The sequence below is a fragment of the Pleuronectes platessa genome, chromosome 6, assembly GCF_947347685.1.
Source record: "Pleuronectes platessa chromosome 6, fPlePla1.1, whole genome shotgun sequence".
Classification (NCBI taxonomy): domain Eukaryota; kingdom Metazoa; phylum Chordata; class Actinopteri; order Pleuronectiformes; family Pleuronectidae; genus Pleuronectes; species Pleuronectes platessa.
In genome coordinates, this window is record NC_070631.1 from 25,952,059 (window position 1) to 25,974,943 (window position 22,885).

At 39.2% G+C, this 22,885-nt stretch overlaps 11 non-coding genes across 11 annotated transcripts; all 11 read left to right on the forward strand.

The window, feature by feature from the left end:
* Nucleotides 1-7,293: 7,293 nt before the first annotated feature.
* Nucleotides 7,294-7,412, forward strand: LOC128443203 (5S ribosomal RNA). The gene has a single exon (XR_008338990.1). It is a non-coding gene; the product is annotated as a 5S ribosomal RNA (ribosomal RNA).
* A 923-nt stretch (nucleotides 7,413-8,335) lies between these two features.
* LOC128443235 (5S ribosomal RNA) lies at nucleotides 8,336-8,454 on the forward strand. Its single transcript, XR_008339021.1, has one exon. It is a non-coding gene; the product is annotated as a 5S ribosomal RNA (ribosomal RNA).
* A 923-nt stretch (nucleotides 8,455-9,377) lies between these two features.
* Nucleotides 9,378-9,496, forward strand: LOC128443208 (5S ribosomal RNA). The gene has a single exon (XR_008338995.1). It is a non-coding gene; the product is annotated as a 5S ribosomal RNA (ribosomal RNA).
* A 923-nt stretch (nucleotides 9,497-10,419) lies between these two features.
* LOC128443247 (5S ribosomal RNA) lies at nucleotides 10,420-10,538 on the forward strand. Its single transcript, XR_008339032.1, has one exon. It is a non-coding gene; the product is annotated as a 5S ribosomal RNA (ribosomal RNA).
* Nucleotides 10,539-11,461: 923 nt separating this feature from the next.
* On the forward strand, nucleotides 11,462-11,580 carry LOC128443258 (5S ribosomal RNA). The gene has a single exon (XR_008339043.1). It is a non-coding gene; the product is annotated as a 5S ribosomal RNA (ribosomal RNA).
* A 2,650-nt stretch (nucleotides 11,581-14,230) lies between these two features.
* LOC128443270 (5S ribosomal RNA) lies at nucleotides 14,231-14,349 on the forward strand. The gene has a single exon (XR_008339054.1). It is a non-coding gene; the product is annotated as a 5S ribosomal RNA (ribosomal RNA).
* Nucleotides 14,350-15,272: 923 nt separating this feature from the next.
* LOC128443172 (5S ribosomal RNA) lies at nucleotides 15,273-15,391 on the forward strand. The gene has a single exon (XR_008338961.1). It is a non-coding gene; the product is annotated as a 5S ribosomal RNA (ribosomal RNA).
* Nucleotides 15,392-16,314: 923 nt separating this feature from the next.
* Nucleotides 16,315-16,433, forward strand: LOC128443205 (5S ribosomal RNA). Its single transcript, XR_008338992.1, has one exon. It is a non-coding gene; the product is annotated as a 5S ribosomal RNA (ribosomal RNA).
* Nucleotides 16,434-19,083: 2,650 nt separating this feature from the next.
* On the forward strand, nucleotides 19,084-19,202 carry LOC128443183 (5S ribosomal RNA). The gene has a single exon (XR_008338972.1). It is a non-coding gene; the product is annotated as a 5S ribosomal RNA (ribosomal RNA).
* Nucleotides 19,203-20,125: 923 nt separating this feature from the next.
* LOC128443195 (5S ribosomal RNA) lies at nucleotides 20,126-20,244 on the forward strand. Its single transcript, XR_008338983.1, has one exon. It is a non-coding gene; the product is annotated as a 5S ribosomal RNA (ribosomal RNA).
* Nucleotides 20,245-21,167: 923 nt separating this feature from the next.
* LOC128443207 (5S ribosomal RNA) lies at nucleotides 21,168-21,286 on the forward strand. Its single transcript, XR_008338994.1, has one exon. It is a non-coding gene; the product is annotated as a 5S ribosomal RNA (ribosomal RNA).
* Nucleotides 21,287-22,885: the final 1,599 nt, after the last annotated feature.

The following is a 22,885-nucleotide window of genomic DNA, read 5'->3' on the forward strand; positions in this document are numbered from 1 at the left end:
CTGCCTCACAATCTTCTCTCTATGCGCTTTGATGGTGTTGCGCAATGGAGCTGAATCGGCTGGGTCCATGCTGGCCAGTTTGTACATCAAGGGCAGATGTGAAGTTACCTAAAGGAACAGAGACAAGCGTGAGTGTCAAAGTAAAACAGGAAGTGACCTATAACATGATACAGGAAATATTGTGTTTGTGTGTGTGTAACCATGACAAACACAAGCTATATGCTATTTACTACTGTAGATGTCTGTATTATGTGAAACTCAATTAGTGGATCTGTCTCCTCAGAATCAGGTTGCATGTCCTGAAGAAACCAGTCTGTAGACGCAAGTACTGAACCCAGATGAGCTCCCCTGAAACAATAGAGATGAAGTAAATCAATTACGGAACTTAATTAATTGCATAAATTAAAGATATAGAGCCAGCTATTCTCTGGGGAGTTTTGTTGCTGGACAACGTAATATTCTGGCTGATGGGGACTCTCAGGTATTTAAGAGTCTGCCGTCAACCTGTGGATGGGTTGATGTAATGTTTTAATCTCCTGAATCCAGTATCACTTCTCGTGTTTTGTTCAGGTTATCTCCGGGTTTTTGACTTCTTCCCTAAAGGCTGACTCATTGTTTTTGGCGATCCTGCCCAAAACGATGGCTCTGCCCAAATGAAAAGCAAACTGTCAGAAGTGGTTTCGATAGCAGCGGCTGATTATTCTACCTCTCTCCAACATTTCCAACATTTGACCAATCACAACACAGAAATGTGGAAACGTTGAAGCAGCAAAAGTGAGTATAGAGGTCACAGACAGCGGCGCTGGGGCTGCCTCTGACAGCGAGGGGACAGTGACAATGCATGAAGGGGGCCACCGCCGGTGGTAACGGTAAGCCAGCTTTACGTAAGCATGTTACGACGCTAAAGCTAACAAGTCATTCATTGAAAACTACCAAAGTTATATATCAGTATGAATATGTGGGTTACAGTATGAAAACAGCTTACTCTCAGTATTTACACATTTAATACAGTGGTATGACATAACTATAAATATAAGAGTAATTTCATGTTCATGTTGTCATATACATTTTAGCTTTCTATGTTACAAACACTTTCACCATTATTTCACTTTTTATCTCCCGCTAGGCAAAAAAAACACACTCAGGTTATGAGGGAACTTGTTCTTGTTCTCGTGTTCGTATTTTAATCATCCAAAACTGTAGGATTATAAAATTCAGAGACAGCTGTGATTTCCTCAATCTATAGAATTTAACCGAATTATTATTATAGGCTCGTGTTTGTACTGAGACTGTTCGGTTCTGTCGGTCGATCTGTATAATACTGGATTCAGTTCAGCACAAAGATCACAGATCTATATAGTCTACATTAGATGATCAGACATCGCTGAACCCTCGCTTCCTCCTCATCCTTCCATTCGCGTTCATCCATCACGCAGAATCACGCACCAGTTTCACGGCAGTATTTATATATTTATGTATTTATCACGCTGGGATATTATTTGGAAAGTGAATAGTTTTTCTTAATTTCTTCTAAGTGATCTCCAGTGCGCTTTGTGCACCTGATGGCATGGTCACGTTAACTGCAGTGATTTGATCGGCTCTGTTACTCCGCTGTTTATTTGCTGTAAGTTGTTATATATATTTTTCAATTAAAAGGTTTGTATGGAACATATATGTTGCGAGAGCACAACTTAAGCTATTGGTTTTAATGTAAATGATGGGGTGGATCAATAATCTGGCTTTAGTTCACCTACTCCAGCTGCATCAGCACTTTCCCATCTCCAAAATGTTCGTACGCATGGGTCAGAGTTTGCGTGGAAATACGGACATTTTCCCAATGTTTGGGTGAGAAGAGGGCATACGTACGTTTCAGGCCCTGTTTTGTGCGTTATGCGGTTTTAAATGAGAACTCTGGGCTTTTATTGTTTTTGAGTGGTGGCATCACCTGCTTAATCCCCAATTACTCAATAGGCTCTAATTCCCTAGCTGCTGATTCTATCAGTTCAGTAAATTTGATAGGGTTTAGGAACTCTGCATCATCAGAGCAGGTGTCTGTATTTTTGTATAAAGATTTGTAAAACTCAGCAAAGGAATCTGCTATTTTATCGGGTTTTGTAACAAACGTTTCTTCTGATTTTATTTTCTGTACTGTATAAGATGATTGCTGTTTTCTAAATCTAAATGCTTATGATCTGCTTGCCTTGTTACCGTGTTCATGGTAGCTTTGGTTTGTGAATCTTACACTTGCCTCCATTTTATCTGATAGTAGGCTGTTTTTATCTGATAGTAGGGTTGCGTTTAGGTCATTTAGTCGACTGGCCGCCGAAGATTTGTTATGTTTATTTTCAAAATCTTTTATTTTATCTTCAAGTTCTGTGTTTAGCCTCTTTTTCGCTTCTCCTAGCACATGTACATGAAATAATATGGCCTCTGATGTATGCTTTGGCACAATCCCACAATATAAAGTGTCGTTTCAGCCGAGGTACTGATATCCAAGTATTCCTTGAGTTCTGCTGTGATAAAGGAGGTAAATTCTTTATCATTAAGGAGAGATGCATTAAGTCTCCGTTGTTTAGATGTTGGTCTTTGGACTAGGTCCCATTTTAATGCCACAGGTGCGAGATCAGATATAGTTATAGACAGAATCGCAATGTCCACTATCCTATGTGAAACTTGCTTCTCCATATATCTACTTTCTGATGCAGAATTTTCTTTTTCTGAACAGGGCTATGGAGACCTTATAACTGATAACTTTTATACTTATGCGATGTGCAATTTTCATATTTTGGGAGTTCGTGCCGAGAGATGGGAAGCAGAAGCAACAGTCAGCAAATGGGTCGTGTATCTTGTTATGTAGAGTGTGGGGAGTTGGACTACTAGATAATGGAACCAATAGGGGTGGGGTAAACAAGAATAGATGATGAGATTGTTGTTCTTATGTCCAACATAGGATACCTGGGGAACATGATCAGAACAAGGGAAATACAACAGTTGTAACTGGCATATGTCTGTAAAGTCAAACAGCTCCTTAGGTAAAATAGTGTCTGAGTTGCACGCAGAGCTAATAATTTATTAAATGTAAAATAGAGTAGGAAATAATAGTGTGCCAATATGTGAAAGTGCTAAACTCATTGGGCAGTCTTTACTGCGATTAACAGCCTCAGTGGATGGGATAATTTTCTTCCAAACATACTCTATAGTATAGGTCTGTCTTCGTTGTGTGAAATCTGGAGTCTGGATAACTTTGGCAACTGTTTTGGGGTCCGCTTTAATTATTTTAGTGGCCAAACCTGAGCTTTCACTTCGGGTGGGGGAGGGTTGGTCCAGTTCACCTGGTGGGCTCTGTCTTGTGGTGCTTGTAGGCCACGATGAGCTACCGCCGGATTTATATTTGTATTTTGAAGCTTTTTCTGTCAAAACAACATAGCTTGCATAGCTTTTGGCCTCATTAAGTTGTCTTCGGTGAGCTTTGAGGCTGATATTTATGTAATAGTAGCTGTTTTTTGATGAAAATATTGTCGGTTCTAAATTTGCGTTTTACTCCATATCTTGCTCACTACCCGAGTGGGTGTTTTTAATGACAGTTAGCAGCACAACAACAGCAATAAGAATAATAATCGTGATTATTATACTGATGAAGCAGATGACAACGTTCAAAAACATGGTATGTGATTTACAAGTTGATATGAGAGGTTGTCTCTGATGTTAAGTAGAATAAATGTCCTCATGAGGGTCAGGAATTGAAAGATTTCAGGAGCGCAGGTAGGTTGGAGAAGAAAATGTAATTGCACAAGAAACTATTCTCATAACTACGTAATGTGAATAAAAATAGGAGGAAATTCTTATGATTGATGAGCATGCACCTGCGCTTTCCTGGAGTCGAGAGTTCGGAATGTTCAAAAACATCAAAAGTGATATATTTGTGGCAACTAGAAATACATTTATCAAATAGAAATAGATCAAACATTTTCCCTTTTGCCTCCTCTTTTCTCTTCTTCCCCTTCTTTGACGACTATTGTTCCCCAGCTTGAAGGCAGTGACCTTAAGTTCACACCGTACGCGGAAGCGACGCCGAAGCGCCGCGCCGTGCTAATCCCTAGCGCTCCGGCACTTGGCTGTTTACACCGGACTCTGAAGTGCCGTGCAGCGCTAATGATATCACCCGTTGACCCAGTAGTATAAAAGCATATACTTACTTGCTGCTCCAACTTTCGCTGCAACAGCGTCCCAACATTTGTCTTTTTTGGTGTTGTGCCGAGGATCATACAACTCACTCTACTTCTCCACTTCAATTAAATCAAATCAAATCAAATCAAAGTTTATTGTCTCTTGCACCAATGATAGCGTCATCAGAGCAGTGAAATTCTTGTGACATGGCAGGCAACATCTACGCAGTAGACGACTTTACAAAATAGAAAAATAACATACTATGTAACATAACATGTAACATAACATCATAACATATAACATAGTCAAGTGAAGCAGCAGTTTACAATTATTAATTTAATATCATCCATCTTCAAGAACTTCTCCGCTGTTTGCGCCGTTCAATGTCGGGTGTCGAGGGTGAATTACGTATTCTCCACTCAAGCCTATGTGGAGAATACGTAGCCCCCCCCTCTCTTTTTTTCATCTTTATGACTGCTCTCTTTTATAAGACCCCTCTGTAACGATCGTGCACTTCATACATTGCCTTATAAATTGTAAAAGTGTGTTCAGTTATTCTAGTAGATCTCCTGTGATTTATGTTCAAAGTGTTTCCATGTTTTCACACTGTTTCTGTTTCCTGTTTTATTTTGTAGTCTCTGTTCCTTGTGTGTTGTTTCTGTCTTCACTTCCTGTAGGTGATTGTCTTCCCAGTCCTCATGTGTTTCACCTGTGTTTAATTGGCCCTTCCTTCCCTCTGTGTATATAAGCCTCTGTCCTATCCTTTGTCCTTGTCGTATTGTTCTTGCTTCTTGTGTTGTTGCTCTTCTTGCTGTCTTTCGTTGTTGCTGTTCTTGCGTTGTGGCTGTGCTCGCTGTCTCGCTGTTCTTGCTGTCCTAGATGTTCCATGTTGCTGTCCTTTCCTGTGTTCCTGCCCTGTTCTGATCTTGTAAGCCTCCTTGTGCCTTTGTCCTTGTTTTTGCCTTTGCGTTTTTCCACTCTATTAGTGTTTGTGTTTTTTGGGTAGTTTAGATTATTTTTATATTAAATACTCTTTTTGTTAAATACCTCTGTTCCTGGGACCATCTCCTTCCGAAAACCCTAACCCCCTGGACTTACTCCTGAGTTTCTCCTGCCAGCCTTTCCTGTAATTGAGCAAGAATATGAAAAGAAAAATGGAAGGTGTAGAAGGAAATCAGGTTACACAACATCATTATCACACAAGTAATTGGAGAGGACGGAGGACCCAAACTAATTTGGGGAGGTGTTGCAAAGAGAATCTCATAAGGTGAAAGATTAGACCATGTTCGTTTCATCATCCTCATGTACATCAGCACCAGAGGCAGGATCTTTGTCCGTGTGCGACCTGTGTTTTCACAGCACTTTGAAAGCTTAGTTTTGAGTGTGCCGTTCTCGCGTTACACAGCTCCACCACTGGCTGGATGATATGCACAGTGTGTTCACACATCTATACCTAGATGAGATTCAAGTTGTTTGACAGCCTTGTTTACGAAGTATCTGCCGTTGTCACCGGAAATTGTGCTAGGAGTTCCCCATCGTGAAAGATGTCTCTTAACAATGCTTTGTTGACCACACTTACAGCTTGTTTTGAGGCAGGAAAGGCCTCAACACATTTTTACCACATGTCGACCATCACTAAGCAGTGAGATTTACCTTCTCATGGTGATACCTCTATGAAGTCCATCATCAGATCCATCAACAAGCGTTGGGTGTGCTGCCTGGCTGGTTACAGCCACTGGCTTGCCGACATTGTGTGTGGCGCAGACAACGCATGCCTGACAGTATTTTTGAGCATAGGTGAAGAAACCTTTTGTAAACCAATGTTCTTGGTCTCCCCATTTTAGATGATATTTATGTGAGCTAACTTAGCATAATGAGGGAAGAAATGTTTAAGCCATCATGGTTTGTTGTCAGGTCCATACCACACACCAGTTCGGAACATAGCACCAGAGGTCTTCCATAGGGAGATCTCAGGAGGAATGACAGTGAACTGTACCGCAGAGAGAGAGGAGGACATATCAGAAGTGGTAAATACTGTCTGTTTATCAAAAACAGGAAATTACATATCAGATGTGAGTGTGACAGCCTGTTTTTCGAAAGAGGAAGTGGGAGGCGAGCCGCAGCTTTAGCAGCAGCATCCGCTTTGGCACTGCCTCAAGACACCACTTGCGTAGCCCTTGTATGTGCCAGGACATTTGCATACAGCAACCGTCTTTGGGAGCAACATGTCAGACAGAAGATCTGTGAAGAGACTGTGATGTGCTATCTTTTTACCAGAAGATGTGAAGAGATGTGAGAAGTTTCTGTTTTGCCAAAGGGCGCCAAAATCGTTAGTTACACCAAATGCATATCTGGAGTCAGTGTAGACTGCAAGTGTTTTACCAGTAGCCAATTTGCATACTTACGTGAGAGCAAAGAGCTCTTCTGCTGAGAGGTGATGAGAAAAAGAACTCAAGAGGTGGATATCGTTATCTGAACAAACCGGGAAACCAACACAGTTAGTACCAGAGACAGGGTCACGTCAAATCAAAGTTAAAAAGTGGTTTGTCAGAAAGGTCAGGTCGTGGTGAACACTGGTCTTGAAGTTCAGCAACACAGTTGTGTTCTTCCCTGTCGTCCGGAAATTTTTCTTGCAATATTATGACAAAATTGCACCTAGAGCTTCTTTTTCATTCCCATTATATAACAATAAAAAACAAGTTTCAATGGTCAGGAAAGACTCGCAATCAAAGCAAGAAAGGATATTCAACCCGGAGATCATCAGTGGAGGATGAGAGTGAACATTCAAATGACATTTGATATTCGAAACACTACTATATTCATGTAAAATTAACATATCACCCTAAAAATGTCATATTTGGAGAGAAGGATGAAAGAGCAGGGAGAAATTACTCACCATGAAGGAAGAAACAGTATATGAAACCCCGACATTATTACTGAAGGACATTATTGAATTATTGTAATGATTTTTTTCTTGCTATTTTATGACAAAATTGCACCTTGAGTGTCTTTTCCTTAACATTATATAACAATAAAAAACAAGTTGCAATGGTCACAAAGCAACCATACTATTGATGATGGTGGTGATTCACATGTATAAATAAGGTATTGTGGGTTGAGTTAATCGCTTACGGCCATACCACCCTGAACACGCCCGATCTCGTCCGATCTCGGAAGCTAAGCAGGGTCGGGCCTGGTTAGTACTTGGATGGGAGACCGCCTGGGAATACCAGGTGCTGTAAGTTTTTTACAATTTTCTTTGCAACCAGCAGAGGGCACTGTTGCTGCTGCTTTAAAGGAGAAACGCCTTTGAAAGAGCATGAAAGACTCAGCATCAAAGAAAACCAGGATATGGAACACACACACATCGTCACTGAAGGCAGAGAGTAAACATTCAAATGACTTTTGATATTCGAAACACTACTTTATTCATGCACTAGTAACCTATCACTCTCAAAATGTCATATTTGCAGAGAAGGATGAAAGAGCGGGGAGTTTACTCACCATCAAGGAAGAAACAGTATATGAAACCCTGACATTATTACTGATGGAAATTGTCATGATTTTGTTTCTTGCAATATTATGACCAAATTGCACCTTCAGATTCTTTTTATTTAACATAAACAACAACAAAAGATAACTTTCAATGGACACAAAATAAAAGGAAAGTGTTGATTATGGTGATGATTCTCTGTATTGCCAGCCGAGCTTGGTGTTGCTCCTGCTTCAGAGGAGACACATTTTGGAAAGAGCAGGAAAGACTCGCAATCAAAGCAAGAAAGGATATTCAACCCGGAGATCATCAGTGGAGGATGAGAGTGAACATTCAAATGACATTTGATATTCGAAACACTACTATATTCATGTAAAATTAACATATCACCCTAAAAATGTCATATTTGGAGAGAAGGATGAAAGAGGAGGGAGAAATTACTCACCATGAAGGAAGAAACAGTATATGAAACCCCGACATTATTACTGAAGGACATTATTGAATTATTGTAATGATTTTTTTCTTGCTATTTTATGACAAAATTGCACCTTGAGTGTCTTTTCCTTAACATTATATAACAATAAAAAACAAGTTGCAATGGTCACAAAGCAACCATACTATTGATGATGGTGGTGATTCACATGTATAAATAAGGTATTGTGGGTTGAGTTAAACGCTTACGGCCATACCACCCTGAACACGCCCGATCTCGTCCGATCTCGGAAGCTAAGCAGGGTCGGGCCTGGTTAGTACTTGGATGGGAGACCGCCTGGGAATACCAGGTGCTGTAAGCTTTTTACAATTTTCTTTGCAACCAGCAGAGGGCACTGTTGCTGCTGCTTTAAAGGAGAAACGCCTTTGAAAGAGCATGAAAGACTCAGCATCAAAGAAAACCAGGATATGGAACACACACACATCATCACTGAAGGCAGAGAGTAAACATTCAAATGACTTTTGATATTCGAAACACTACTTTATTCATGCACTAGTAACCTATCACTCTCAAAATGTCATATTTGCAGAGAAGGATGAAAGAGCGGGGAGTTTACTCACCATCAAGGAAGAAACAGTATATGAAACCCTGACATTATTACTGATGGAAATTGTCATGATTTTGTTTCTTGCAATATTATGACCAAATTGCACCTTCAGATTCTTTTTATTTAACATAAACAACAACAAAAGATAACTTTCAATGGACACAAAATAAAAGGAAAGTGTTGATTATGGTGATGATTCTCTGTATTGCCAGCCGAGCTTGGTGTTGCTCCTGCTTCAGAGGAGACACATTTTGGAAAGAGCAGGAAAGACTCGCAATCAAAGCAAGAAAGGATATTCAACCCGGAGATCATCAGTGGAGGATGAGAGTGAACATTCAAATGACATTTGATATTCGAAACACTACTATATTCATGTAAAATTAACATATCACCCTAAAAATGTCATATTTGGAGAGAAGGATGAAAGAGCAGGGAGAAATTACTCACCATGAAGGAAGAAACAGTATATGAAACCCCGACATTATTACTGAAGGACATTATTGAATTATTGTAATGATTTTTTTCTTGCTATTTTATGACAAAATTGCACCTTGAGTGTCTTTTCCTTAACATTATATAACAATAAAAAACAAGTTTCAATGGTCACAAAGCAACCATACTATTGATGATGGTGGTGATTCACATGTATAAATAAGGTATTGTGGGTTGAGTTAATCGCTTACGGCCATACCACCCTGAACACGCCCGATCTCGTCCGATCTCGGAAGCTAAGCAGGGTCGGGCCTGGTTAGTACTTGGATGGGAGACCGCCTGGGAATACCAGGTGCTGTAAAGTTTTTACAATTTTCTTTGCAACCAGCTGAGGGCCCTGCTGCTGCTGCTTTAAAGGAGAAACGCCTTTGAAAGAGCATGAAAGACTCAGCATCAAAGAAAACCAGGATATGGAACACACACACATCATCACTGAAGGCAGAGAGTAAACATTCAAATGACTTTTGATATTCGAAACACTACTTTATTCATGCACTAGTAACCTATCACTCTCAAAATGTCATATTTGCAGAGAAGGATGAAAGAGCGGGGAGTTTACTCACCATCAAGGAAGAAACAGTATATGAAACCCTGACATTATTACTGATGGAAATTGTCATGATTTTGTTTCTTGCAATATTATGACCAAATTGCACCTTCAGATTCTTTTTATTTAACATAAACAACAACAAAAGATAAGTTTCAATGGACACAAAATAAAAGGAAAGTGTTGATTATGGTGATGATTCTCTGTATTGCCAGCCGAGCTTGGTGTTGCTCCTGCTTCAGAGGAGACACATTTTGGAAAGAGCAGGAAAGACTCGCAATCAAAGCAAGAAAGGATATTCAACCCGGAGATCATCAGTGGAGGATGAGAGTGAACATTCAAATGACATTTGATATTCGAAACACTACTATATTCATGTAAAATTAACATATCACCCTAAAATTGTCATATTTGGAGAGAAGGATGAAAGAGCAGGGAGAAATTACTCACCATGAAGGAAGAAACAGTATATGAAACCCCGACATTATTACTGAAGGACATTATTGAATTATTGTAATGATTTTTTTCTTGCTATTTTATGACAAAATTGCACCTTGAGTGTCTTTTCCTTAACATTATATAACAATAAAAAACAAGTTTCAATGGTCACAAAGCAACCATACTATTGATGATGGTGGTGATTCACATGTATAAATAAGGTATTGTGGGTTGAGTTAATCGCTTACGGCCATACCACCCTGAACACGCCCGATCTCGTCCGATCTCGGAAGCTAAGCAGGGTCGGGCCTGGTTAGTACTTGGATGGGAGACCGCCTGGGAATACCAGGTGCTGTAAGCTTTTTACAATTTTCTTTGCAACCAACAGAGGGTACTGTTGCTGCTGCTTTAAAGGAGAAACGCCTTTGAAAGAGCATGAAAGACTCAGCATCAAAGAAAACCAGGATATGGAACACACACACATCATCACTGAAGGCAGAGAGTAAACATTCAAATGACTTTTGATATTCGAAACACTACTTTATTCATGCACTAGTAACCTATCACTCTCAAAATGTCATATTTGCAGAGAAGGATGAAAGAGCGGGGAGTTTACTCACCATCAAGGAAGAAACAGTATATGAAACCCTGACATTATTACTGATGGAAATTGTCATGATTTTGTTTCTTGCAATATTATGACCAAATTGCACCTTCAGATTCTTTTTATTTAACATAAACAACAACAAAAGATAACTTTCAATGGACACAAAATAAAAGGAAAGTGTTGATTATGGTGATGATTCTCTGTATTGCCAGCCGAGCTTGGTGTTGCTCCTGCTTCAGAGGAGACACATTTTGGAAAGAGCAGGAAAGACTCGCAATCAAAGCAAGAAAGGATATTCAACCCGGAGATCATCAGTGGAGGATGAGAGTGAACATTCAAATGACATTTGATATTCGAAACACTACTATATTCATGTAAAATTAACATATCACCCTAAAAATGTCATATTTGGAGAGAAGGATGAAAGAGCAGGGAGAAATTACTCACCATGAAGGAAGAAACAGTATATGAAACCCCGACATTATTACTGAAGGACATTATTGAATTATTGTAATGATTTTTTTCTTGCTATTTTATGACAAAATTGCACCTTGAGTGTCTTTTCCTTAACATTATATAACAATAAAAAACAAGTTGCAATGGTCACAAAGCAACCATACTATTGATGATGGTGGTGATTCACATGTATAAATAAGGTATTGTGGGTTGAGTTAAACGCTTACGGCCATACCACCCTGAACACGCCCGATCTCGTCCGATCTCGGAAGCTAAGCAGGGTCGGGCCTGGTTAGTACTTGGATGGGAGACCGCCTGGGAATACCAGGTGCTGTAAGCTTTTTACAATTTTCTTTGCAACCAGCAGAGGGCACTGTTGCTGCTGCTTTAAAGGAGAAACGCCTTTGAAAGAGCATGAAAGACTCAGCATCAAAGAAAACCAGGATATGGAACACACACACATCATCACTGAAGGCAGAGAGTAAACATTCAAATGACTTTTGATATTCGAAACACTACTTTATTCATGCACTAGTAACCTATCACTCTCAAAATGTCATATTTGCAGAGAAGGATGAAAGAGCGGGGAGTTTACTTATGGAGGACCATACATGACTTAAGTAAAAATAAATAAATAAATAAATGTATAAATAAAAACAGAAATAAATAAATAAATGAATAAATAAAAATGGAAATAAATAAATAAATACAGAAATAAATAAATAACTATGTTAATACCAAGAGAAATGTCAAAATAAATGTCTTAAATATATTTGCACATTTATTTATTCCCTGATACATTTCCTTTTCATTTGCAGTGTCCTTATGCTAATGAGAAAGGCGGGCCTAACCGCAGTCTCATGCAGGATTGGTCACAGGAGTGTAATGATCCAGCCCTACGTCTGCCTCTCAATGCTGACTGGTGTCCAGTAGCTGTTTGCAGCGTTGAGCCAGTTCACACTTAAAATGAACTAGTTCAAGTTCAGAGGGTTAGTTAAGGTTATTTTTTATTGGGATGATTTAGGTGTCAGTAGTCCTGACTGTGAGCGTCACGTGTTGTACTGAGCACAAGGAGCGAGCCGAGAGGAGAAGGAGGAAACAGAAACTCCAGCTCGTTACAAACCACCTGCAGCTTCTGCTCTGATCATGAAGCAGCTGATCTCTGAGCAGATGTGACCAGAGAAACTCTGTGTTTTCACTGTTTCCACTGTTCTACAAAGTCACTGACCGGCTGCTTCACGGTGAAGAGCTCAAGTCTCAGTCACTTCCCGTGTCTCTGAGCGAGTGTGTGGAGCAGCGCAGGGGCTGTGTGTGTGTAGCTCAGTTGACCAATCCTGCTCGAGACTAAGGTTGGGCCCGCCTTTCTCATTAGCATAAGGACACTGAAATCGAAAAATAAAAGTTGGAATAAATGTGGAAATAAATAAATAAATGTGGAAATAAATGCAGAATTAAATAAATCAATGTGTTAAACTTATTTCCACATTTATTTATTTATTTCCACTTTTATTCTAACTTTTATTTATTTCCACATTTATTTATTTCCACATTTCAGTGTCCTTATGCTAATGAGAAAGGCGGGCCTAACCTCAGGATTGGTCAACTGAGCTACACACACACACAGCCCGCTCCGTCTCCCACTCGCTCAGAGACACGGGCAGTGACTGAGACTTGAGCTTTTCACCGTGAAACAGCCGCTCAGTGACTTTGTAGAACAGTGGAAACACAGAGTTTCTCTGGTCACATCTGATCAGAGATCAGCGGCTTCATGATCAGAGCAGAAGCTGCAGGTGGTTTGTAACGAGCTGGAGTTTCTGTTTCCTCCTTCTCCTCTCAGCTCGCTCCTTGTGCTCAGTAGAACACGAGACGTGACGCTCACAGTCAGGACTACTGACACCTAAATCATCCCAATAAAAAATAACCTTAACTAACCCTCTGAACTTGAACTAGTTCATTTTAAGTGTGAACTGGCTCAACGCTGCAAACAGCTACTGGACACCAGTCAGCATTGAGAGGCAGACGTAGGGCTGGATCATTACACTCTTGTGACCAATCCTGCATGAGACTGCGGTTAGGCCCGCCTTTCTCATTAGCATAAGGACACTGCAAATGAAAAGGAAATGTATCAGGGAATAAATAAATGTGCAAATATATTTAAGACATTTATTTTGACATTTCTTTTGGTATTAACATATTTATTTATTTATTTCTGTATTTCTTTATTTATTTCCTTTTTTATTTATTTATTTATTTCTGTATTTATTTATACATTTATTTATTTATTTATTTTTACTTATGTCATGTATGGTCCTCCATATTTACTCACCATCAAGGAAGAAACAGTATATGAAACCCTGACATTATTACTGATGGAAATTGTCATGATTTTGTTTCTTGCAATATTATGACCAAATTGCACCTTCAGATTCTTTTTATTTAACATAAACAACAACAAAAGATAAGTTTCAATGGACACGAAATAAAAGGAAAGTGTTGATTATGGTGATGATTCTCTGTATTGCCAGCCGAGCTTGGTGTTGCTCCTGCTTCAGAGGAGACACATTTTGGAAAGAGCAGGAAAGACTCGCAATCAAAGCAAGAAAGGATATTCAACCCGGAGATCATCAGTGGAGGATGAGAGTGAACATTCAAATGACATTTGATATTCGAAACACTACTATATTCATGTAAAATTAACATATCACCCTAAAAATGTCATATTTGGAGAGAAGGATGAAAGAGCAGGGAGAAATTACTCACCATGAAGGAAGAAACAGTATATGAAACCCCGACATTATTACTGAAGGACATTATTGAATTATTGTAATGATTTTTTTCTTGCTATTTTATGACAAAATTGCACCTTGAGTGTCTTTTCCTTAACATTATATAACAATAAAAAACAAGTTGCAATGGTCACAAAGCAACCATACTATTGATGATGGTGGTGATTCACATGTATAAATAAGGTATTGTGGGTTGAGTTAATCGCTTACGGCCATACCACCCTGAACACGCCCGATCTCGTCCGATCTCGGAAGCTAAGCAGGGTCGGGCCTGGTTAGTACTTGGATGGGAGACCGCCTGGGAATACCAGGTGCTGTAAGCTTTTTACAATTTTCTTTGCAACCAGCAGAGGGCACTGTTGCTGCTGCTTTAAAGGAGAAACGCCTTTGAAAGAGCATGAAAGACTCAGCATCAAAGAAAACCAGGATATGGAACACACACACATCATCACTGAAGGCAGAGAGTAAACATTCAAATGACTTTTGATATTCGAAACACTACTTTATTCATGCACTAGTAACCTATCACTCTCAAAATGTCATATTTGCAGAGAAGGATGAAAGAGCGGGGAGTTTACTCACCATCAAGGAAGAAACAGTATATGAAACCCTGACATTATTACTGATGGAAATTGTCATGATTTTGTTTCTTGCAATATTATGACCAAATTGCACCTTCAGATTCTTTTTATTTAACATAAACAACAACAAAAGATAAGTTTCAATGGACACAAAATAAAAGGAAAGTGTTGATTATGGTGATGATTCTCTGTATTGCCAGCCGAGCTTGGTGTTGCTCCTGCTTCAGAGGAGACACATTTTGGAAAGAGCAGGAAAGACTCGCAATCAAAGCAAGAAAGGATATTCAACCCGGAGATCATCAGTGGAGGATGAGAGTGAACATTCAAATGACATTTGATATTCGAAACACTACTATATTCATGTAAAATTAACATATCACCCTAAAATTGTCATATTTGGAGAGAAGGATGAAAGAGCAGGGAGAAATTACTCACCATGAAGGAAGAAACAGTATATGAAACCCCGACATTATTACTGAAGGACATTATTGAATTATTGTAATGATTTTTTTCTTGCTATTTTATGACAAAATTGCACCTTGAGTGTCTTTTCCTTAACATTATATAACAATAAAAAACAAGTTTCAATGGTCACAAAGCAACCATACTATTGATGATGGTGGTGATTCACATGTATAAATAAGGTATTGTGGGTTGAGTTAATCGCTTACGGCCATACCACCCTGAACACGCCCGATCTCGTCCGATCTCGGAAGCTAAGCAGGGTCGGGCCTGGTTAGTACTTGGATGGGAGACCGCCTGGGAATACCAGGTGCTGTAAGCTTTTTACAATTTTCTTTGCAACCAACAGAGGGTACTGTTGCTGCTGCTTTAAAGGAGAAACGCCTTTGAAAGAGCATGAAAGACTCAGCATCAAAGAAAACCAGGATATGGAACACACACACATCATCACTGAAGGCAGAGAGTAAACATTCAAATGACTTTTGATATTCGAAACACTACTTTATTCATGCACTAGTAACCTATCACTCTCAAAATGTCATATTTGCAGAGAAGGATGAAAGAGCGGGGAGTTTACTCACCATCAAGGAAGAAACAGTATATGAAACCCTGACATTATTACTGATGGAAATTGTCATGATTTTGTTTCTTGCAATATTATGACCAAATTGCACCTTCAGATTCTTTTTATTTAACATAAACAACAACAAAAGATAACTTTCAATGGACACAAAATAAAAGGAAAGTGTTGATTATGGTGATGATTCTCTGTATTGCCAGCCGAGCTTGGTGTTGCTCCTGCTTCAGAGGAGACACATTTTGGAAAGAGCAGGAAAGACTCGCAATCAAAGCAAGAAAGGATATTCAACCCGGAGATCATCAGTGGAGGATGAGAGTGAACATTCAAATGACATTTGATATTCGAAACACTACTATATTCATGTAAAATTAACATATCACCCTAAAAATGTCATATTTGGAGAGAAGGATGAAAGAGCAGGGAGAAATTACTCACCATGAAGGAAGAAACAGTATATGAAACCCCGACATTATTACTGAAGGACATTATTGAATTATTGTAATGATTTTTTTCTTGCTATTTTATGACAAAATTGCACCTTGAGTGTCTTTTCCTTAACATTATATAACAATAAAAAACAAGTTGCAATGGTCACAAAGCAACCATACTATTGATGATGGTGGTGATTCACATGTATAAATAAGGTATTGTGGGTTGAGTTAAACGCTTCCGGCCATACCACCCTGAACACGCCCGATCTCGTCCGATCTCGGAAGCTAAGCAGGGTCGGGCCTGGTTAGTACTTGGATGGGAGACCGCCTGGGAATACCAGGTGCTGTAAGCTTTTTACAATTTTCTTTGCAACCAGCAGAGGGCACTGTTGCTGCTGCTTTAAAGGAGAAACGCCTTTGAAAGAGCATGAAAGACTCAGCATCAAAGAAAACCAGGATATGGAACACACACACATCATCACTGAAGGCAGAGAGTAAACATTCAAATGACTTTTGATATTCGAAACACTACTTTATTCATGCACTAGTAACCTATCACTCTCAAAATGTCATATTTGCAGAGAAGGATGAAAGAGCGGGGAGTTTACTTATGGAGGACCATACATGACTTAAGTAAAAATAAATAAATAAATAAATGTATAAATAAAAACAGAAATAAATAAATAAATGAATAAATAAAAATGGAAATAAATAAATAAATACAGAAATAAATAAATAACTATGTTAATACCAAGAGAAATGTCAAAATAAATGTCTTAAATATATTTGCACATTTATTTATTCCCTGATACATTTCCTTTTCATTTGCAGTGTCCTTATGCTAATGAGAAAGGCGGGCCTAACCGCAGTCTCATGCAGGATTGGTCACAGGAGTGTAATGATCCAGCCCTACGTCTGCCTCTCAATGCTGACTGGTGTCCAGTAGCTGTTTGCAGCGTTGAGCCAGTTCACACTTAAAATGAACTAGTTCAAGTTCAGAGGGTTAGTTAAGGTTATTTTTTATTGGGATGATTTAGGTGTCAGTAGTCCTGACTGTGAGCGTCACGTGTTGTACTGAGCACAAGGAGCGAGCCGAGAGGAGAAGGAGGAAACAGAAACTCCAGCTCGTTACAAACCACCTGCAGCTTCTGCTCTGATCATGAAGCAGCTGATCTCTGAGCAGATGTGACCAGAGAAACTCTGTGTTTTCACTGTTTCCACTGTTCTACAAAGTCACTGACCGGCTGCTTCACGGTGAAGAGCTCAAGTCTCAGTCACTTCCCGTGTCTCTGAGCGAGTGTGTGGAGCAGCGCAGGGGCTGTGTGTGTGTAGCTCAGTTGACCAATCCTGCTCGAGACTAAGGTTGGGCCCGCCTTTCTCATTAGCATAAGGACACTGAAATCGAAAAATAAAAGTTGGAATAAATGTGGAAATAAATAAATAAATGTGGAAATAAATGCAGAATTAAATAAATCAATGTGTTAAACTTATTTCCACATTTATTTATTTATTTCCACTTTTATTCTAACTTTTATTTATTTCCACATTTATTTATTTCCACATTTCAGTGTCCTTATGCTAATGAGAAAGGCGGGCCTAACCTCAGGATTGGTCAACTGAGCTACACACACACACAGCCCGCTCCGTCTCCCACTCGCTCAGAGACACGGGCAGTGACTGAGACTTGAGCTTTTCACCGTGAAACAGCCGCTCAGTGACTTTGTAGAACAGTGGAAACACAGAGTTTCTCTGGTCACATCTGATCAGAGATCAGCGGCTTCATGATCAGAGCAGAAGCTGCAGGTGGTTTGTAACGAGCTGGAGTTTCTGTTTCCTCCTTCTCCTCTCAGCTCGCTCCTTGTGCTCAGTAGAACACGAGACGTGACGCTCACAGTCAGGACTACTGACACCTAAATCATCCCAATAAAAAATAACCTTAACTAACCCTCTGAACTTGAACTAGTTCATTTTAAGTGTGAACTGGCTCAACGCTGCAAACAGCTACTGGACACCAGTCAGCATTGAGAGGCAGACGTAGGGCTGGATCATTACACTCTTGTGACCAATCCTGCATGAGACTGCGGTTAGGCCCGCCTTTCTCATTAGCATAAGGACACTGCAAATGAAAAGGAAATGTATCAGGGAATAAATAAATGTGCAAATATATTTAAGACATTTATTTTGACATTTCTTTTGGTATTAACATATTTATTTATTTATTTCTGTATTTCTTTATTTATTTCCTTTTTTATTTATTTATTTATTTCTGTATTTATTTATACATTTATTTATTTATTTATTTTTACTTATGTCATGTATGGTCCTCCATATTTACTCACCATCAAGGAAGAAACAGTATATGAAACCCTGACATTATTACTGATGGAAATTGTCATGATTTTGTTTCTTGCAATATTATGACCAAATTGCACCTTCAGATTCTTTTTATTTAACATAAACAACAACAAAAGATAAGTTTCAATGGACACGAAATAAAAGGAAAGTGTTGATTATGGTGATGATTCTCTGTATTGCCAGCCGAGCTTGGTGTTGCTCCTGCTTCAGAGGAGACACATTTTGGAAAGAGCAGGAAAGACTCGCAATCAAAGCAAGAAAGGATATTCAACCCGGAGATCATCAGTGGAGGATGAGAGTGAACATTCAAATGACATTTGATATTCGAAACACTACTATATTCATGTAAAATTAACATATCACCCTAAAAATGTCATATTTGGAGAGAAGGATGAAAGAGCAGGGAGAAATTACTCACCATGAAGGAAGAAACAGTATATGAAACCCCGACATTATTACTGAAGGACATTATTGAATTATTGTAATGATTTTTTTCTTGCTATTTTATGACAAAATTGCACCTTGAGTGTCTTTTCCTTAACATTATATAACAATAAAAAACAAGTTGCAATGGTCACAAAGCAACCATACTATTGATGATGGTGGTGATTCACATGTATAAATAAGGTATTGTGGGTTGAGTTAATCGCTTACGGCCATACCACCCTGAACACGCCCGATCTCGTCCGATCTCGGAAGCTAAGCAGGGTCGGGCCTGGTTAGTACTTGGATGGGAGACCGCCTGGGAATACCAGGTGCTGTAAGCTTTTTACAATTTTCTTTGCAACCAGCAGAGGGCACTGTTGCTGCTGCTTTAAAGGAGAAACGCCTTTGAAAGAGCATGAAAGACTCAGCATCAAAGAAAACCAGGATATGGAACACACACACATCATCACTGAAGGCAGAGAGTAAACATTCAAATGACTTTTGATATTCGAAACACTACTTTATTCATGCACTAGTAACCTATCACTCTCAAAATGTCATATTTGCAGAGAAGGATGAAAGAGCGGGGAGTTTACTCACCATCAAGGAAGAAACAGTATATGAAACCCTGACATTATTACTGATGGAAATTGTCATGATTTTGTTTCTTGCAATATTATGACCAAATTGCACCTTCAGATTCTTTTTATTTAACATAAACAACAACAAAAGATAAGTTTCAATGGACACAAAATAAAAGGAAAGTGTTGATTATGGTGATGATTCTCTGTATTGCCAGCCGAGCTTGGTGTTGCTCCTGCTTCAGAGGAGACACATTTTGGAAAGAGCAGGAAAGACTCGCAATCAAAGCAAGAAAGGATATTCAACCCGGAGATCATCAGTGGAGGATGAGAGTGAACATTCAAATGACATTTGATATTCGAAACACTACTATATTCATGTAAAATTAACATATCACCCTAAAATTGTCATATTTGGAGAGAAGGATGAAAGAGCAGGGAGAAATTACTCACCATGAAGGAAGAAACAGTATATGAAACCCCGACATTATTACTGAAGGACATTATTGAATTATTGTAATGATTTTTTTCTTGCTATTTTATGACAAAATTGCACCTTGAGTGTCTTTTCCTTAACATTATATAACAATAAAAAACAAGTTTCAATGGTCACAAAGCAACCATACTATTGATGATGGTGGTGATTCACATGTATAAATAAGGTATTGTGGGTTGAGTTAATCGCTTACGGCCATACCACCCTGAACACGCCCGATCTCGTCCGATCTCGGAAGCTAAGCAGGGTCGGGCCTGGTTAGTACTTGGATGGGAGACCGCCTGGGAATACCAGGTGCTGTAAGCTTTTTACAATTTTCTTTGCAACCAACAGAGGGTACTGTTGCTGCTGCTTTAAAGGAGAAACGCCTTTGAAAGAGCATGAAAGACTCAGCATCAAAGAAAACCAGGATATGGAACACACACACATCATCACTGAAGGCAGAGAGTAAACATTCAAATGACTTTTGATATTCGAAACACTACTTTATTCATGCACTAGTAACCTATCACTCTCAAAATGTCATATTTGCAGAGAAGGATGAAAGAGCGGGGAGTTTACTCACCATCAAGGAAGAAACAGTATATGAAACCCTGACATTATTACTGATGGAAATTGTCATGATTTTGTTTCTTGCAATATTATGACCAAATTGCACCTTCAGATTCTTTTTATTTAACATAAACAACAACAAAAGATAACTTTCAATGGACACAAAATAAAAGGAAAGTGTTGATTATGGTGATGATTCTCTGTATTGCCAGCCGAGCTTGGTGTTGCTCCTGCTTCAGAGGAGACACATTTTGGAAAGAGCAGGAAAGACTCGCAATCAAAGCAAGAAAGGATATTCAACCCGGAGATCATCAGTGGAGGATGAGAGTGAACATTCAAATGACATTTGATATTCGAAACACTACTATATTCATGTAAAATTAACATATCACCCTAAAAATGTCATATTTGGAGAGAAGGATGAAAGAGCAGGGAGAAATTACTCACCATGAAGGAAGAAACAGTATATGAAACCCCGACATTATTACTGAAGGACATTATTGAATTATTGTAATGATTTTTTTCTTGCTATTTTATGACAAAATTGCACCTTGAGTGTCTTTTCCTTAACATTATATAACAATAAAAAACAAGTTGCAATGGTCACAAAGCAACCATACTATTGATGATGGTGGTGATTCACATGTATAAATAAGGTATTGTGGGTTGAGTTAAACGCTTACGGCCATACCACCCTGAACACGCCCGATCTCGTCCGATCTCGGAAGCTAAGCAGGGTCGGGCCTGGTTAGTACTTGGATGGGAGACCGCCTGGGAATACCAGGTGCTGTAAGCTTTTTACAATTTTCTTTGCAACCAGCAGAGGGCACTGTTGCTGCTGCTTTAAAGGAGAAACGCCTTTGAAAGAGCATGAAAGACTCAGCATCAAAGAAAACCAGGATATGGAACACACACACATCATCACTGAAGGCAGAGAGTAAACATTCAAATGACTTTTGATATTCGAAACACTACTTTATTCATGCACTAGTAACCTATCACTCTCAAAATGTCATATTTGCAGAGAAGGATGAAAGAGCGGGGAGTTTACTTATGGAGGACCATACATGACTTAAGTAAAAATAAATAAATAAATAAATGTATAAATAAAAACAGAAATAAATAAATAAATGAATAAATAAAAATGGAAATAAATAAATAAATACAGAAATAAATAAATAACTATGTTAATACCAAGAGAAATGTCAAAATAAATGTCTTAAATATATTTGCACATTTATTTATTCCCTGATACATTTCCTTTTCATTTGCAGTGTCCTTATGCTAATGAGAAAGGCGGGCCTAACCGCAGTCTCATGCAGGATTGGTCACAGGAGTGTAATGATCCAGCCCTACGTCTGCCTCTCAATGCTGACTGGTGTCCAGTAGCTGTTTGCAGCGTTGAGCCAGTTCACACTTAAAATGAACTAGTTCAAGTTCAGAGGGTTAGTTAAGGTTATTTTTTATTGGGATGATTTAGGTGTCAGTAGTCCTGACTGTGAGCGTCACGTGTTGTACTGAGCACAAGGAGCGAGCCGAGAGGAGAAGGAGGAAACAGAAACTCCAGCTCGTTACAAACCACCTGCAGCTTCTGCTCTGATCATGAAGCAGCTGATCTCTGAGCAGATGTGACCAGAGAAACTCTGTGTTTTCACTGTTTCCACTGTTCTACAAAGTCACTGACCGGCTGCTTCACGGTGAAGAGCTCAAGTCTCAGTCACTTCCCGTGTCTCTGAGCGAGTGTGTGGAGCAGCGCAGGGGCTGTGTGTGTGTAGCTCAGTTGACCAATCCTGCTCGAGACTAAGGTTGGGCCCGCCTTTCTCATTAGCATAAGGACACTGAAATCGAAAAATAAAAGTTGGAATAAATGTGGAAATAAATAAATAAATGTGGAAATAAATGCAGAATTAAATAAATCAATGTGTTAAACTTATTTCCACATTTATTTATTTATTTCCACTTTTATTCTAACTTTTATTTATTTCCACATTTATTTATTTCCACATTTCAGTGTCCTTATGCTAATGAGAAAGGCGGGCCTAACCTCAGGATTGGTCAACTGAGCTACACACACACACAGCCCGCTCCGTCTCCCACTCGCTCAGAGACACGGGCAGTGACTGAGACTTGAGCTTTTCACCGTGAAACAGCCGCTCAGTGACTTTGTAGAACAGTGGAAACACAGAGTTTCTCTGGTCACATCTGATCAGAGATCAGCGGCTTCATGATCAGAGCAGAAGCTGCAGGTGGTTTGTAACGAGCTGGAGTTTCTGTTTCCTCCTTCTCCTCTCAGCTCGCTCCTTGTGCTCAGTAGAACACGAGACGTGACGCTCACAGTCAGGACTACTGACACCTAAATCATCCCAATAAAAAATAACCTTAACTAACCCTCTGA